The following is a 17364-nucleotide window of genomic DNA, read 5'->3' on the forward strand; positions in this document are numbered from 1 at the left end:
ACACAGACTCAAGTGCCAATTATAAGAACAGGGTTATATATTAACTACTTCTGTTTTCAAAATTGCTGTAAAATATCACATTATGCTTTTCATTAGGAGAGATATTAGGCTAAAAGTACCACTATGCTGGCAGTGCTTTCCCATCTGGAAAGATGAAAAATTTTAGAAATACTCAGTCAGACAAAAGTCTAATTCAGATTTTATTGCTAAAAATTCCAGCCAGCACAATGTACTTTAAGTTACTATTTATATTTCTAACAATTCTTCTTTTATGAGTAAATGGGTAAAATACTTGCATGAAATAAGTTGCATAGAGTAAAATACTTAAATATGAGTAGTGTGACTGGCTTTTTACCATCAAAAGAGCTGGCAATTTACTTTAGTGCTGGCTCAGAAAGTACCATTCTTTATTCTGATGTTGGTCCCTTTTTGCCCCTAATTAAACAAGACAGTGCTGTAAAGTGTCTTTCTACTTTGTGCACATACATCCACTGATGTTTGCATGTATAACAGCAGCTTATGGCTCAACAGTAAGATATTCTGGATTGGAACATGCATACGATTCCAGATATCAAAGTTAGCTTTAGTTTGACTTTGTGAGATTCTAAAAGCAGCTGTGCTTTGTTGCACTTCCTTAGATCCCAATAGTGATTTAGTTCTGAGGATTATATATTTGTCTCTTATGTGTCAAAAGTCTTATCCCTAGTGACATTACAACTCTGTTTTTGTATTTAATGTAAAAGCATGATAGCTTCACATTGATGATTGTCAGCAGTTGCTATTTATCATCTGTCAAAAGTTTTCCTCATGGGAAGACAGAAAATCAAATGGATTATGGCTGGTTTTTTAGTTGCTTAAAGGAATCTTACATGACACAGGCTAAAAAGAATGGCGAAACTGCTCCTGACAACCAAGTTAGCATTCATAGCAATATGTGATTTTATGTACATAGTAGAAGAACTGTCAGACATCTTGACAAAGCAGCACATTTAAAAATGCTATGTCAGTTCACTCGTCTGACCTTTTGGTTGCAAGACCACCCGATACTGTAGTTGCGTATTTCTAAAACTACTTACAGTATTCTCTAGGAAAAAAAAATGTGAAAAACCAAGACTGCAAATAAATGACAGATTAAATATCTAGTAGTACACGGCAAAAAATGTATAATAATTACATCTTTGCAATATCTTTTGGTTAAGACTTTTAGAACTAAGAGGGATATACTCTCCAAAGAGAGAAAGAATGAGGGAGCCGGCACCTGCGATAGGACTTGTCTGTGCCCCAAAGTCACTGCCCTTCACTTATACAATAACTAGAGGAAGGTATTCTTTCTTGAAAAAATGAGGGACTTTATCCTATTAAAGGTGCTTTCTCCAATATGGCTGGAGAAGAAATTAATGAGAAGATACTCATTTAGCCTTAGTCACCTTCTTATTTGCATCAACACACACACACACACAAAAATGGATCACAGAGATAGCTATGAATTTTACATAAAACTTGCACAAATCTTTCTGGTTACCTCTAAAAAAATTAAGCCACAAAAATTGAGTAAGACATAAAAATTTCTCATCTTTTTGCCTGTTTAATGCTTTAAAAATCTGTCAATTTGTATACACAACTGTAAGATAAATAAGTGAAACGTACTGTCCGTTTGTTATTTACTCAGACTGTCTGGAAATATAAGGTATTCAAGAGTTGGAGTTAAAGCTCCTAGAGGCATGATGGGTGAATCACAAAAACTTGTAAACCCATGAAATGTGGGAGTTAACTGCATTATGAATAGACTCTTCATTCAGCCTGCATTCTGGGAACAACCACGGACCTGGTTCATGTTCTAATGCTGTGAAAAGGCATAATGACATTTCATTTGGAATCCAAACTACAAAAGTGGTTTGCTGGTCCAGCATTCTCCATGATCTCCTTAACCTGTTTCAGGTTTGATATCCTTTTATCTTTAATAAACCTACTGAAAGGGATTCGGTGTTTCACAGATAATTATGCCCCACCTCTAATTTCAGTACATTATAACAGATAGATTAAGGGAAATTCAGGGAAGCAATAGGGATTTAAATGACATAAAATAGAATAAAAGATTTAAAATTCAGTCTTTTTAGTTTCACCTTACATTGTCAGATAGAGAAACCAGCTTTATTTCAACCTTAATGGTCGTGCGGAGATTACTGGTCAAAGTGCAGAGAATATAAAGCTCCTGTTATAGAAGTACTTCTGAAAAACCTGAAGCTTAGATCTGGGCTTCCACCTTCTTTGAAGCTTATTATGAAAACCCGTTCTATGACAAATGTCCAGATAATGATATACTGTAACAATACCTTGGTTTTCAAGAGCCATCTTACAGACTTGTGCTGCACTGTACCACCATTGGAATTATACCTTTTAAAATATTTTATGTCCTTCTAGAGTTGTTAAAAGTGACAAAAGTCAGAATAGCTCTACAAATCTGAGTTTGAAAAAAGTGATGCATCCTGTACATGGCCACAGAGGGACAGTGCCAATATTAGGTTAGTGAACAACAAAAACCCAGTGATTAAGCTCATTAGAAACAAAATTATGTATATCAGCAATGAATTTAAGTAACAATTTGGAGTCATGATAACAAAAAAAAAAAGCCACACACACAAAAAAAAATCAACACAGATGGGGTGCGTCAAAACTATAATTAGGATTTAATACTATGTCTGAGCCAGTTTCAGTGTCAGGCTTCCTTTACATTTACACTCATACACTGTGGAAAGGAAAAATGGATTTTTATACAAGATAAAAAGATAGTTCTCAGAAGAGGCAGCTTTTTTTCCCAACTTTAGCATAGGTGTTCTGCATTATTTAGGCATACGTTAATTTTACTTCTCTGTGAAGTCTTGATAAAAGTTTTCTTTTTCTGTGCAGAAAAGTTGTAAGGATTCAGTGGTAATACATGAGGCATATAAACACTATGGCAATGAGTACCATCAAGAAATGTAAAAAGATGGTGTTGACTTTATGCCTGACTGAGCTGGAGGATTTTGGTTTCCCTGTTAGGTATCCAAATACTTGTAATCAGGAAGAATGAGAAAAGATGTATCTAAACACTTTTGAATCTCTCCGGGTGCCAGTGATAGGAAAGCATTTTAGGGATGAAAACATGGCAAGCCCAGGAATTTCTAGGTTTTATTAATTCTTTTCTTTAGATGGATCAAATTTAATCATCTATTCAAAATTCTAGAATTGAGTAGGCCTCTTCTTGACTACCAGAACACAGATTAAATCAATTTTGCTAGCTGTCTAGACTGTATTTGCACTTTTTGTTTCATCACATTCACAGAGGTAACTGCACTTGTGTACATGGTTATATACAATGCACAGCCTCACACACACTGGGATTTTCAAGTACACACGAATTGCAAATTACACTGGGGCTAGGCACTGATGCATAAAATATTGTTATATGTAAGGTCACATTCAACACATGCATGGATTGAATCTGGTGATCACCATTTTTACATTAAACAGTCATTGCTGGAAGCCCATGATTGCCTATCTATGTTCAATACTCATTTGTAGGGTTCACTCAGCTCATATGGCTTTCTCAAATGGCGTCTTTCTTTTAGTAAAGCTACAGGCGAGAGGGAACTTGTCCCATCCTTACTGTGCACTTGCTGCACAGCAATAAAGCTAGGATAAGCACTAAAAAAAGGCAGTGCCTGTGGGAGTGAGTCTGTGGGAATTAGTCCATTAAGACAGCTACCCCTTGGCAATTTTTTTCCAAGCTCTGTTTTTCATACTGAACAGTTCCTTTTAATGAGCACTAATGTCCACTCTGATCAATATCTGTAGCAGAAAGCATTACTGTCACTTTTTTCTGGTCATACCCAAAGTAAAAGAGAGAATTTCCAGTGTTTTTTTCAAGCAGCATAAGAATTCCAGACAACCTCTTCTTGACAATGAAATATGGAGAAGCAGAATGAACATAAACACTCATGGATCTTTCTCCTCATGATGGCCCTTCTTAATTTCATGACAGCCCTGTGATTGATACTGTCAATATCCATGATACAAGCCACTTCTCCCCATTTGTCAAACTACAGCAGAGCAGCAGCAAATGGCTGGGAACACACATGTTATCTGTAAGACTTACTCAGCACAAAGGATGTTGAAAGCATTTTTACAACAACAGACGAAAGATGAGAAAGAAAATTCACCCTTATGCCTGCTCTTTTTTGTATGGTAGAATTTTTTTTAGGAATCCATGTATGATCATATCTCTTGCTAAGAAAATGTTGATATTTGTTTTCCAGTTCTTGTATGAAGACTTTACCATTTTTTCCCACAGACAGAGGTGTCGAGAGCAGTGGGATGTGATTCCCTGTCATGAGACACTGGCTGCTGTGTGGAGTAGGGGAAGAAGGACCACCTTAATTCAGAAACTTGGACAAGGAAGTCATTAATCCCCCCCTCTTTCAGCACCACCCTGCCAATCGTGACAGTCTTCACTGATCACAGCATTACACAGTTTTGATCCTTGTACCAGTCCTCAAGTGTTGATCTCACTGAAGAGAAATGGGCATCTGAAGAGCTGCTTAAGGCCAGCCCAGCACTGCATGACTGAGGGAAGAGAAATACTTCATATGCGAACCAAGAACCTAAAACTTCTATTGAGTTCCATTTCTTGACGAAGTTATGTCATGATCCTGCTATTTCCCGACACAGTTCATCAGTTTCCAAGGCACAACTTCTTCCTCAGGAAGTCTCTGACACTTATAACATTATATTGGCCACAATCAGCACAACCAGAGAGGAAGAAGCGTGGCCTCTCACCCTGAAAATCTGCCTTAGATTTATCTAGGCTCCTCTTTAGCTAATGTCTTTTCACCTAATACAGTCCCATTTCCTTTAAAGTCCTCAAATCTATTAAAATTAAAGAATTAAAGATAGGACAGAGATGGAGGGTCCTTGATTCCTCCAGTGACTTCCAGCAGTGAGGACCTGACTTACAATAAAAGGAGGGAAGCAAAGGATATTCCTCTTGCAGGCTTTCTGACATTTTGGGCAAACAAGAAATTAATATCCCAGCTGCATTTGGGGGAAGGGAAAAAAATCCATGCTCAAAGCCTGAGTTAGCATTGTCTGAACTCAGATCCACTCATCATACTTCTACATGCTTCTATCTGCTGAATTTAACTTTAAAGCATGTCAAAGGTGGCATATTTCATAGTTTTGCTTATAAAAAGAAAAGGAGAAATGGAAAATTTAGCAGATACCATAGCAGTTCCAGAGATCAATAGCATACCCCTATGCAAATAAAGCATGTAACCATCTTTAGTTACTGAACAATGTTAACACATACAAGTTCTCTGTGCTTAGAGTATGCTTCCCAATAAGGACATTCCCACTCTCCTAGCCATCAGTGAAGGCCAGTAAATTTATATGTTAATATTGAACAGTAAATTCATTCACTTGCAAAAGTAAACTTAATTCCAAAAATTTTCCTGTGCCCTGTCTGCAAAGAATTTAAATTAATGTAGTTTGCATAAATAAATATGAATGTCAAGAATTCCAGGCAAGGTCTGGAATAGTTTTATGTTTTTGCAATACGTTCGCACTCTTTGCTGCTACAATGAGAATAGACTGTTTTTCATTGCTTCATTCAAGATCAATTTTTTTTTTTATTACTATCCTTAGCGCCTCCACCTTTTAAAGTGTCTCTCTTGCCTTGACTAGTGGTCTAACAGGAAAAGCTTGCAGCATTCTTCAAAGGCAGTTTTCCAGTATTGTTTTGAACAGACAAGAAGCAAATAGATGTTACAATTGTTCCTCCTCTAGCAATCCCTTAAATACCCTTCAGGTATGCTTTGTCCCCCAGCCTAGTTAGCTATTCTGTTGGTGCTTGCACAGCAATGACAGACTGCCTGTGTAGTCTAACCTTGTCAGCTGTTTCTAATTACTGCAGCAGTGCCACAGAGCAGGCTCTCTCTCTAGGCCTACCAGTCTGGTCTCATGGGATTTACCAGTCCCACTGATAATTGACGTCACTCAACCATAAATGTTCAGAGAAGTATCTATCCCGTTAAGAGTCACATCTGCATATCTTGACACAATATGAAACTGCACTGTGGGAATGTATTGGGTTTGCATGTGTCGTGGTTTAACCCCAGCCAGCAACTAAGCACCAGGCAGCCGCTCACTCACTCCCCCCCACCCAGGCGGATGGGGGGAGAGAATCAGGATTGAGATAAGAACAGTTTAATAGGACAGAAAGGAAGAAAATAATAGTGATAATAATAACAATACTAAAATGACAATAATAATAATAAAAAAATTGATGCACAATGCAATTGCTCACCACTCAGCAACTGATGCCCAGTTAGTTCCCAAGCAGCAATCCACCCCCCCAGGCATGACGTCACACGGTATGGAATACCTCTTTGGCCAGTTTGGGTCAGCTGTTCTGGCCGTGTCCTCTCCCAACCTCTTCTGCCCCTCCAGCCTTCTCGCTGGCTGGGCATGAGAAGCTGAAAAATACTTGACTTGGTATAAACATGACTTGACAACAACTGAAAACATCCCTGTGTTATCAACATTCTTCTCATTCTGAATCCAAGACATAACACTATACCAGCTACCAGAAAGAAAATTAACTCTATCAGCACAGCCAAAACCAGGACAGCGTGGCAAGGTTTTGGTGGCGAGGGAGTTACAGGGGTGGCTTCTGTGAGAAGCTGCTAGAAGCTTCCCCCACGTCTGACAGAGCCAATGCCAGCCGGCTCCAAGACGGACCTGCTGCTGGCCAAGGCCGAGACCATCAGTGATGGTGGTAGCGCCTCTGGGATAACAGATTTAAGAAGGGGAAAAATGCTGCTGCAGCACAGAAATGGCAGCCAGAGAGAGGAGTGAGAACATGTAAGAGAAACAGCCCTGCAGACCCCCAGGTCAGTGAAGAAGGAAGGGGAGGAGATGCTCCAGGCGCTGGAGTAGAGAATCCCCTGCAGCCCGTGGGGAAGACCATGGTGAGGCAGGCTGTCCCCCATCAGGGACGTCCACGGTGGAGCAGATATCCACCTGCAGCCTGGGGAGGACCCCATGCCGGAGCAGGGGGATGCCCATGCTGGAGCAGGCTCCTGGCAGGACCTGTGGACCCATGGAGAGAGGAGCCCACGCTGGAGCAGGTTTTCTGGCAGGACTTGTGACCCCGTGGGGGACCCACGCTGGAGCAGTGTGCTCCTGAAGGACTGCACCCTGTGGAAGGGACACACGCTAGAGCAGCTCATGAAGAACTGCAGCCCGTGGGAAGAACTCACATTGGAGAAGTTCACAGAGAACTGTCTCCCATGGGAGGGACCCCACGCTGGAGCAGGGGAAGAGTGTGAGGAGTCCTGCCCCTGAGGAGGAAGGAGCGGCAAAGACAACATCTGATGAACTGACTGCAACCCCCATTCCCCGTCCCCCTGTGCTGCTGGGAGTTGGGGGGAGGTAGAGAAAATTGGGAGCAAAGCTGAGAATTGGAAGAAGGGAAGGGGGGGTGGGGTGTTTTAAGATTTAGGTGTTTTTATTTTCACATTATCCTACTGTGATTTAATTGGTCATAAATTAAGTTAATTTCCCCACACTGAGTCTGTTTTGCCCATATCTTGACCCACGAGCCTTCCATTGTATTTTCTCTCCCCTGTCCAGCTGAGGAGGGGGAGTGACCCTGGCATCCAGCCAGGGTCAACCCACCACAGGGAATAACTACAGTTATGTTATCCAATAATGACTTTATGTACAGGATGTATTTATGCATTCCATACTCAAATGTATTTTTGTACTAAATTAATTAAGGCAGGGACACAACAAAGTCCTTAATGTCTAATTTTTTTGGCTCAGGTTTGAAGTTCTTAATTCTCTGCCTTCCCACCTCCTGTGGTTTTACTCTGAGACGGCTAAAAAGACAGAAGTTCCTGCTTTCCAGTTTAAACGGCACCAAAGAATGAAAAACTGAATCCTGTGCCTACATAACTTCTACCACATGGGGAGCAACATCTTGCAGCACAGATTTCTGTATTTTGTTGTTACTGAACCTGAACCTTGGTCCCCTTGCCTAACAACAATTTGGGCATAGTCTTTACGGTAGTGTCCCATGTTCTTAACCATGAGTATTTGAATACTCCCACCAAAACCAGTGGGACTATTTAACCTTTGTATTATTAAACACATGCATTAGCATTTGCAACACTCCTTACTTGAATGTGCTCATTTGGCTCTTCTCTACTAAAAACTTCAAATATATCATTTGTCTGACAAACAATTCTGTCTGCAGAATATTTATCTCTAAGTAGAATTCCTCAAATGTATTACTTAAAACAAAGTAAAATAATTCTTCTTTAAAAGTTTTAAACATATGGCCAGCCAAAAAGTAATTATTTGTGCACAGCACCCCTCAAAACCAATCGTGCATTATACAGAAGACAGGAAAACTACTATTTAGGGGCCTGAGAAAAGGATAGGGTCTCCTAGATGCATTCTGAATACTGAGTCTCCCAAAGCTGTTTTCATTAATTATGACTGATCATTTAAATCACTATATTCTTACTGATCCCGTGACTTATCAAATATTTCTAGCTGTAAGAGTCCCCCAAGTGAATTTAGATTTGCTTTCTCTGATTCAATTTGAATAGAGATAATTTTGATACAAACTAGGTTACTATTTTCAAAAGTGTATTTTTATGGTTATGATTTATTAGAAGCAGTAGGGAATTTAAATTTATGGATCATTTATATCAAGTATTTAACTGAACCCATGAGAGTCCTGAACACTATACTGCTAATCCCAAGATAAATATTTTAATCCACTTTTCAGCAGTCTTAAAATAATGTTTCTTTCAATATGTATAATTTTATCATTTATTTTTCTCTGACTAGAGTTCCATGGATGAATTAGTAAAAAAACACAACTTAGGAGGAAAATCAATAGTTCTCGACTGAAGACCACTTACGAAATACAATCGGGCAGTAATTGATTTGTAGCGAAATTTGCTATTTAATTCTAGTCACATGTAACTCGAGTAAAAGCATGCACAAGAGATTATAATTTGTCTGTGTACTAATGCTCCCAAGTGTATCACCTCTACAATGATCATAGTATAGCTACAATAAATTAAATAAAATTTGAAATGAGCTCAGAGCTTGCCAAATGCACCTTTTGTTAATGACAGGAAGTTGCGTTTTGGCCGGGATTTACCACTGCCTTTTATTGGAGAGCCATTCCATAGCAGGGGAAAAAGAGGGGGAGAATAATGATATAAATTGGGTTCAGCATGTATGTGCATAGGATAAGATAATGATTTAGTGTTACCTCAGAAACAAATGGGTCCTATATTGCAGAAATTGATGATAGCCATTTATCCACAGGAGAAATCCTCTGTGGTAATTCTAGAGGGAACTGGGTCACATTAAACCAATATTTGAGATTTAAAAAAAAAAAAAAAATACAAACCACCATCAGATAATGTTTTATTTGCAGTTGTTTCTTGTAATGTTCACAACAAAAGCACAACATCTGACAAATGGCTTGCTAGTAGAATGAGTTAGATACAAACTTAAGGTCACTGTTTTTAAAAAATGCTTCTTCTACCTAAGTCACTGTAGTATAAAACACACTCCAAGACTGATCCATTAAGCGTAGTATTACATTATATTATAATCTTTTGACCTAACACCTGCACATCTTTAATTTATACTTCGTGGCTCAAAAGGTGCAGCATATCATCAAGGTCACTTAGAAAGGCTTTAACTCAGGGTGCTTTTTACAATAAATTAAAAACTGTAGTGGCATAACAAACACCACTGTTGTAAATCCTGAAGGAGCCCATACTTCTGCATCTTTCAGTAAACACTGTTCTTCCCTATATACAGTATTAGCAAATACTGTATGTTAGCAGTACATTCTTTCTGAAATCAAGGATTCAAAAATAGGACACACCAGAAGTAATTTGGATTCGGCTATTTTGTGTATAAGCATTTTATTCCTGCTTTTAATTATCTAAGCACATACTGTTTTTCTAAGAATTCCTGACCTCATGTTTAGGATAACTGATATTCATTTAGAAAAGTAGGTATTCTACTTTTTTTTTTTTCCATCCTTATAGTTCCATGTTAGGACTGTAGGCTAGCTAGACCTCACTAATTTATTTTCATCATCAACTTCTTCTTTCCATCACTCTAGAATCTAAGTCCTTTACGTCTTCACTCAATGTCTTGACAAAATGAGAGTTGGTACTGCCATTTTATAGTCAGTAAAACAAGGCACAGAGGAAATCAATTTAACATTTTTTCACTCATTTTAGATGTCTGATTTGAAACGCACAATGCTTTTCAGAGGCTGCTGCATGGGATCTCATGCCACCTGTTTGGAACTCCTCACATAGATCATTTATAGGCAAGAATATATGTGCCATTCCTTCAAAATATCATGACATGCAGCTCAAGCTCAGCAACTAATCATGTCATATTAACTTTGCTCCACCCCTTTCTATTTAAGTCTTACCACTCCTCTGTATCCAGCCCAGTCAGTTTTCTTCCCATCAGTAAGAAACTGGAAAGAATGGAAGGCAGTCAGCTATTGGGTGTATAAGTGATTAAATTACAACCCTTAATAAATTACAACTCATCAGCTGATTGTCACTTCCATAACTGGTCACCTTCCATTTGCAGTAGTAGGACCACAAACACACAATGAACTGAAGTGGTTCAGTTGATGAATGGTAACTCATCAAGCCAAAGAAACTCCATCATCTGCTGTCATCCCTACATCACCTAAAGTGACTGTTCCTAGTACCGCAACAGCCACTGAGAAGCAAGGACCCAGCTGCTATAGTCTGCAGCATTTTCACAGACTTGAAGTCTGGTACTGACCAATGTGATCCATACAGATTCAGTCGTTGAGGAATTTACCTCCAATTCCTTCAACTCCTTTCAAACTGTGGATTTTTTGCTTTTAGCACAATCAGCTTTGGAAGGTCTTTCAGTTGGGCAGCAAAAGGTGTGTTTGATATCATGAACCATTCTGCCAGATGGTGTTCAAAAGCACAGAAATGCATAGATTCCTCCAGAAAAGGCTGCAGTTTTTAAAACATGAGAACATTTTCCCTTTAATTCCTTCTTTCAGAAACAATTATTTTTGCTGAAATAATTGTTGAAAGAGTTATCACAAGAGCCACAGAGAGAATCCTAGGTTAAATTAGCAAACAGGAGATTAACATGAAAATACTACGTGACTTCAACTCTAGCCATAACCACCATTTTCAGCAATGAGAAGGAAAAGGCATAAAAAGGGCATTATTGCATGATAATATTATAGTGATGTTACATGATACTTCACCAAAATTTAAAAATACGTTAGAAAATGGGTTCAGGTATGAAAGGGTTTGTCACAGACAACAGAGGCAGAAAATCTTTCAAAATGGTCTGAGATTTTGGCTTCCTCTGGCTCATGTAGTGTTAATCTCTCCCAACAAATGGTCTGCCATATTTTATAGTTAACCACAGAGAATTTTCTCCTGGAAAGCGTTGTTACTTCAGGCAATGTTACTACCCAAACAGTTATGCAAAGTGCTCCTAATAACATGTCAATAGAGAACCCTATTGTATGGACCAAGTGATTTTTAATAGCGAATTACTGTACACTGGAAACTTTTCTAATACTGCATGAGTTCTTTCAAGCAATTATACTGAAAATGTTGAAAAGACACAAATGTTTTGGTCAGCATTAGTGTTAGTGGTTTCCTGTGATGTGGCATTTATGACAGTAGTACAGGTTCAGTTGGAAAGCCAGATCTGCCTGGAGGTGGTTCTGACTGAAATGCCAGCCCCTGGATATTTGTTCATATTTTCCAAAATGAAGAGTATAGTTATTGTAAATTAAAAATACTGGTCATTTCCACACAGAGTGTTTTTATATATATGAAGGTCCAACATTTTTCTCTCTTTCAAACATATAATACAACCAACCTTTCTGGAAGGAGTAACATCTCTATTGAGAAGCTGCTTGTATTTTCACATAACTTGAGCATGAGACCCAAGTAGCCCATGCAACAAGTACAACAGTCAAAGTTATAAAACCAAAAGTAACATTCACTTCAATGCCAAGAGTCTATTCAAGGTTTCACCATGAGTTTCACACAAATTCCAAGATAATGAAGTTACTTACAAGAAAGTATACAGACTGTTCAAAGAGGTTGCATTTTCACACCCACACATGCCCAAATGATAGAAAGAACTGAGTTTTGTGAATGGAATCCTGTAAAGAGATAAGCACTGCCACAAAAACAAACAAACAAACAGAGTGCAGTTATCCTTGCATAAAAGTACTATTATCATATGCATTGATCGTAAAATAAAGACAGAGATGTTGCTAAGCAATTGATGAGAGCGAATCCCACATAATTCCTCTCTCCGGCAATGTTTCACCATGATAAAGGCACTTTATATTTCTAGAGAAGGGAAAGTGTAAAATATTTTTACATCACCTGAATTCAGGAACCCCTCAGTGTAGCTACAATTAAGGATGCTACAAGAGGCTCCCTGTATCTGTTGAATGACCCCCCTTAGCCTGTGCTAAAATTCCTTATTCTATGAGGTGAAGGCCTAAAAAAGACATAACAGTTCTTCAGTGACACAGAAATATTCTTTCACAACCAGTGGTAGAGAGGTTGGGAGTGAAGGGACAAGATGGTAGTATTAGAAGAATGACTATCAAATGCAGTCCATTTTCTGGAAACATGATCTTTTACTGTAATAAATTACTCTTTTCAATGTGTATAATCTGAAGTGTGTTGCCCGGTGTGCAAGTATATGAGCGAGGGAGAAAGATGACATTTTAGAAGGTAGTTTGGACTTCTTCCCCAGGAACTTATGAGAGTCAGTGCATTTGCTCCATTTAGTTCAGTGAGCTACATTCTGAAGGCAAAAAGCATCTCTTCAGATAATCACAGGCAAGGGTGATTTTTATAATATCAAAGAGAGGGGTGACCTCTCCAGAAACAGACTCCTTTAAGTCTTAAAGCAGGCTAAGCAACAGGTTGCCTGAACCACTGAAAACCTGCTCCAGTATATCACTGTGAAGCTATAATCCATTTCACTGGTGCTTAAAGTTCAAGCTGAGTTTTCTGAATTGCAAATAAGTTCCTGTGTAAAGAATATTTCATGTATGTATCCAGTAAGGGTGGTAATGTTGTTATTACGGCACTGTCTGCAATAACTCAGCTGTCAAATTCACTTCAGCCTGAAATTCAGTCTACATGGTCTCAGCTGGCCAGCAATTTCTTTTTTCATGTACAGTATGTTTAAAATGTATTCAGGCCATTATGAGTCATGAGGTGGCAAATAAAAAAAAGAGGGAGGGATGATTTTTTTTTTTTTAATTTAAGAAGAAAAAAGGCATTAGGAAATTTTAAAGAGGGTGTTATCTGTTTTGTCTCCCACTTATTTGCACCATCAGATATTACATTAGAAGAATAACTTCATTACATCATGTATTTCTCTCGTTCATTGTATTTTCAGCACTGATTTTAGGGCCAAACCTCTTTTCATGAAACATTTGTCTATATTACCTTTTCTATTTAGCTAGTTTCTCCCTTAAGACAGTATTAGCAAAGCCCACATTCTAGTCTATCCACAGCAGACAGACAAATTATGATCTCTGTACACCCTAATAAATACACTGACAGTGGTTTTAGACTAAGCAAAAAAAAAAAAAAAAAAGCTTTGTTACTTTGAGTCCAAATTCAGTCTGTAGCTACCAAATTTTAATTGAATATCAATTCATAAGCACACATACAGTGGAGTCTGGAAGCCTAGTTCTTGTTACATTCTTGTTTTACACTGAAATTCCTTAGCAAGTGTCTACCATGAAGAACTCTTAGTGAATCAACAGCAATACTTCGTTCGAGAGACTTTGATCAGATTCTCCCTTTGCTTGAAGAATATGCAACTTTAATATATACTAACAAAACAATACAAAAATGCAGAGACTTCAAACAGTATTCAATATCAGTATTTAGTTCTTATGAAACATATTCCATGTAAGATCACCATGAGCTTTATAGAGCACAGTTGAAAGCTGCATTGACAGAGAGACCTATACAGTGCCTACTGTGGCAAACATGAGGCTAGAACTTTACTACATTAGAGACAAGACAGGAGAGTAATTTTACTTAAATAGCATTTCACTCATCAAATCTCACGTAGCTAGAATTAGCCATAAAATTGAAGATATTATGTCTCAGTAGTAAGAGAAGTTGTTGAATGAAAATGATGGAACATCAGAGAATGTAATACATTATAAATAATGTATTTAAATTTTTAAATATTTAAATTATTTAAAGTATTAAATAATGAAGGGGAAATTAATAGCTAAATCTTACAAACTAAAGGTTAGAAAATAGTCACTGACTGCCCTTTGTATTAATACAAACATGGCTGCCCCAAAAGGAAATGACTCAAAGGTAAAAAAATTAGCAAAATGAAGCAGCAAACCATATCTTACAGGGAATTAGAGGAAATTAAAAAGATTTCAAATGCATAACACAAGATACGGGACTTCCTGTTCAAGAAAGAGCATTTGCAGGAAAGGATCCAGTTTTGATGCCAGTGATGGACAAGCCGTCGCACCTTGGTACTTTCATCACTGTGAAGTCAAATGCATGCTGTCTTTTCAACACAAATTTGCTTAGTTCATCAGTTTCTGCTGAGTATTGTTACCTCTTTGTATGCTAGGTAGAAGAGCCCTCTCAAACTCCTTTTCTTCCCTCCCTATAATAGCATGGAGGAGGTTGATGATTAAGGCCTACCTGTCATTGTTCTGGAGCAGCACTGCCTTGTCTGGTATAATGTTTTGTCATTGCAAGAATGAGATGCCACATCTTTATATTTGATGTTGCTAACTCTCGCATTAAATCAGCTAAAATAAGAGCAACATAAAAGTAACAATCAGATGAACAGCTGATGAGAACATGTTATTGTCCATGGCATTATTGATTGGAATGGCATGCCAGTTTATGGAAGCAAATTCATTGTATTTTACCGTACTGAAATACAGCTGCAAGAATTTGTATAAACTGATGAGATGAAATATCAAACATTAGTGGATTATAGCAGTCCTCACAGCTCCTGCCAGACTACTATAGTGGCTGGCAGTCCTACATAAGTTTGCCGTGCTACATTAGTCACCTTTAGAATATTTAAAATCTCCCTTTAATATTCAGTGAAGGAATTTTATGGCAGTGTTAATTACCTGTAAGTCACACATGCTGACATTTGATTACTATGTTGCTTTACAATTGTGCTGCTTAGCTTTTGTCATACTGAGGGGTTTCTAAGTTTGCTCCTTGGACAGAACTGACCCATCAGAAACTACTGGTATTCTGCACGAAGCACAATTCACAGACAATGCCAGAAAGCTTGTGAGAGGTGTCAAGGATGATTAACTACATAAGAAGGATAATTGACATGAAAAAAAAGAAAAAAGAAAAGAAAGAAAAAAGAAAAAAAAAGAAAAAAAGAAAAAAAATCACCCATGACCTTTTCACATTCTTGCTTCCATACAGCCAACGAGAAAAACAACAATCCAATATATCCAGTAACTGGCACCTTAATAGAAGAGCAAAAAACCCATATTTCAAAAGACAACAATTTTTATTTATTTATTTTTAAAGTCAAGAGTTCTCCAGTCCTTAGATTAAACCTGGCCTGAGTGTGCAAACTGATGGAAGATCTTTTGAGATCTTTTGAAAAGCCAGTTGGGAAAAAAAAAGATAAATGCATATATTTTAGATGGGGGATTTCTGTCTAAATGGTGATTCAATGACCGTTTTACACTTACTTCAGGAGATATGTAACCATACTGATTATTACAAGTAGTATAATAAGTTGAGATCACCTCTGCCTATGAACAATGAATGAACAAACCTTTACTGGCTTCTCCTTTTAATTTTTGTTTCATATAGATGTACATTTTATAACCAGATGTTGCTTGAGTCTGTTTAAATCATTTAGAAATTGCCAGGAAGATCATCGAGACATGGTTTTTCACTACACCAGTGAAAAAAGATACTGACAGTAAATCAAGAAGTCCACCACAGATTTTAAACCTCTGCCTGTAGATTAAAATAGTTAGACCCCCTCTTGGGCACTATCCAAGTTGAAGGAGAGTAATGAGTGTTGAAAAAAAATGAAACTAATCAATAGCAGTATTGAACAGATATTAAAATATTATTGAATTTCTGTCTTTGGATTAAGCTTTTATGAAGGTTGACATAATGTAGTCGACAAGTAGGCCCTTGTCCAAGCATCCATTGGAGTCTTCCTACTGACTGCACACAATTTCTGAACAGATACATACTAGAAATAAAAGTATTCATATATATGCCTGAAAATTCAGTATTGTTTTATATTTTAGCCACTTTTATATACACTTTCATTAATACTTCCAGGAAGTTATATAAATCGATACTAACTTTATGAGTATTTGTTTACAGGCACGCAAGCATAACCAATGAATTTTCTGAAGTACTCTTCTTACACTGCTAGAGAGGGAGAAGAACACACTCTGTGTTCTTGTTTGACCTATCAAACACTTCAAAAGCAGATTCAGAGTGCACAATAATCAATAATCTACTTGCCGCAAACAATTCATAAACATTGCCTAACATTCAGTGTTCACAAAACTGTTTTAAAACTACAATGGATAGCAAACAAATTCAAATCTCGAGTTAGAAAAAAAGCCCTCTTTTTAATGAGTAGCACAAATTCCTCAAATATAATAGCAAATGCTTTGGGGTTTGGAGTACCAAACTCTAAAATAGATCATGGGTTAAATGAATTTCAAAGCACTTTTCATGCTAAAAGATATGTAAATGTGCAGATTGTTCAGACAGTATTTAAACAGGATTATAGAAAGGCATAATCCTTTTTAATATATTATATTATTTTTTTAATGTCCATGTCTTCCATTTTCCAGTTGGAGTAAACTATTTGTAGGCAGCTTCACAGGAAATATTAACCACTATCTTCCTTTACCATAACTGTCAAAACCCCTTATTGATTTACCTGTATGATATGCAGGCTTTTTGTATATTCTACACATAATGGTCTATTATTGTTGACTATGAATTAATTTTTCAAATACTTGATAGGTTTCTTGAAATACAGCATGTGCTTGAGATTTTTCATAATCTTTATAATTGATTGCTTCTGACTTTGTCTTTTCATTCTTTTATGTACATGTCCTTCTATGAACATATTTTTAAAGTACTAAAATGCACTTGACAATGTCACTTTAAAACAGTCTTTTGTGTCTTATCTCACTACTGTAATCACTCAGAAATATTAAAG

This window comes from Haliaeetus leucocephalus, unplaced genomic scaffold (genome assembly GCF_000737465.1).
Source record: "Haliaeetus leucocephalus isolate CR32 unplaced genomic scaffold, Haliaeetus_leucocephalus-4.0 Scaffold848, whole genome shotgun sequence".
Taxonomy (NCBI): domain Eukaryota; kingdom Metazoa; phylum Chordata; class Aves; order Accipitriformes; family Accipitridae; genus Haliaeetus; species Haliaeetus leucocephalus.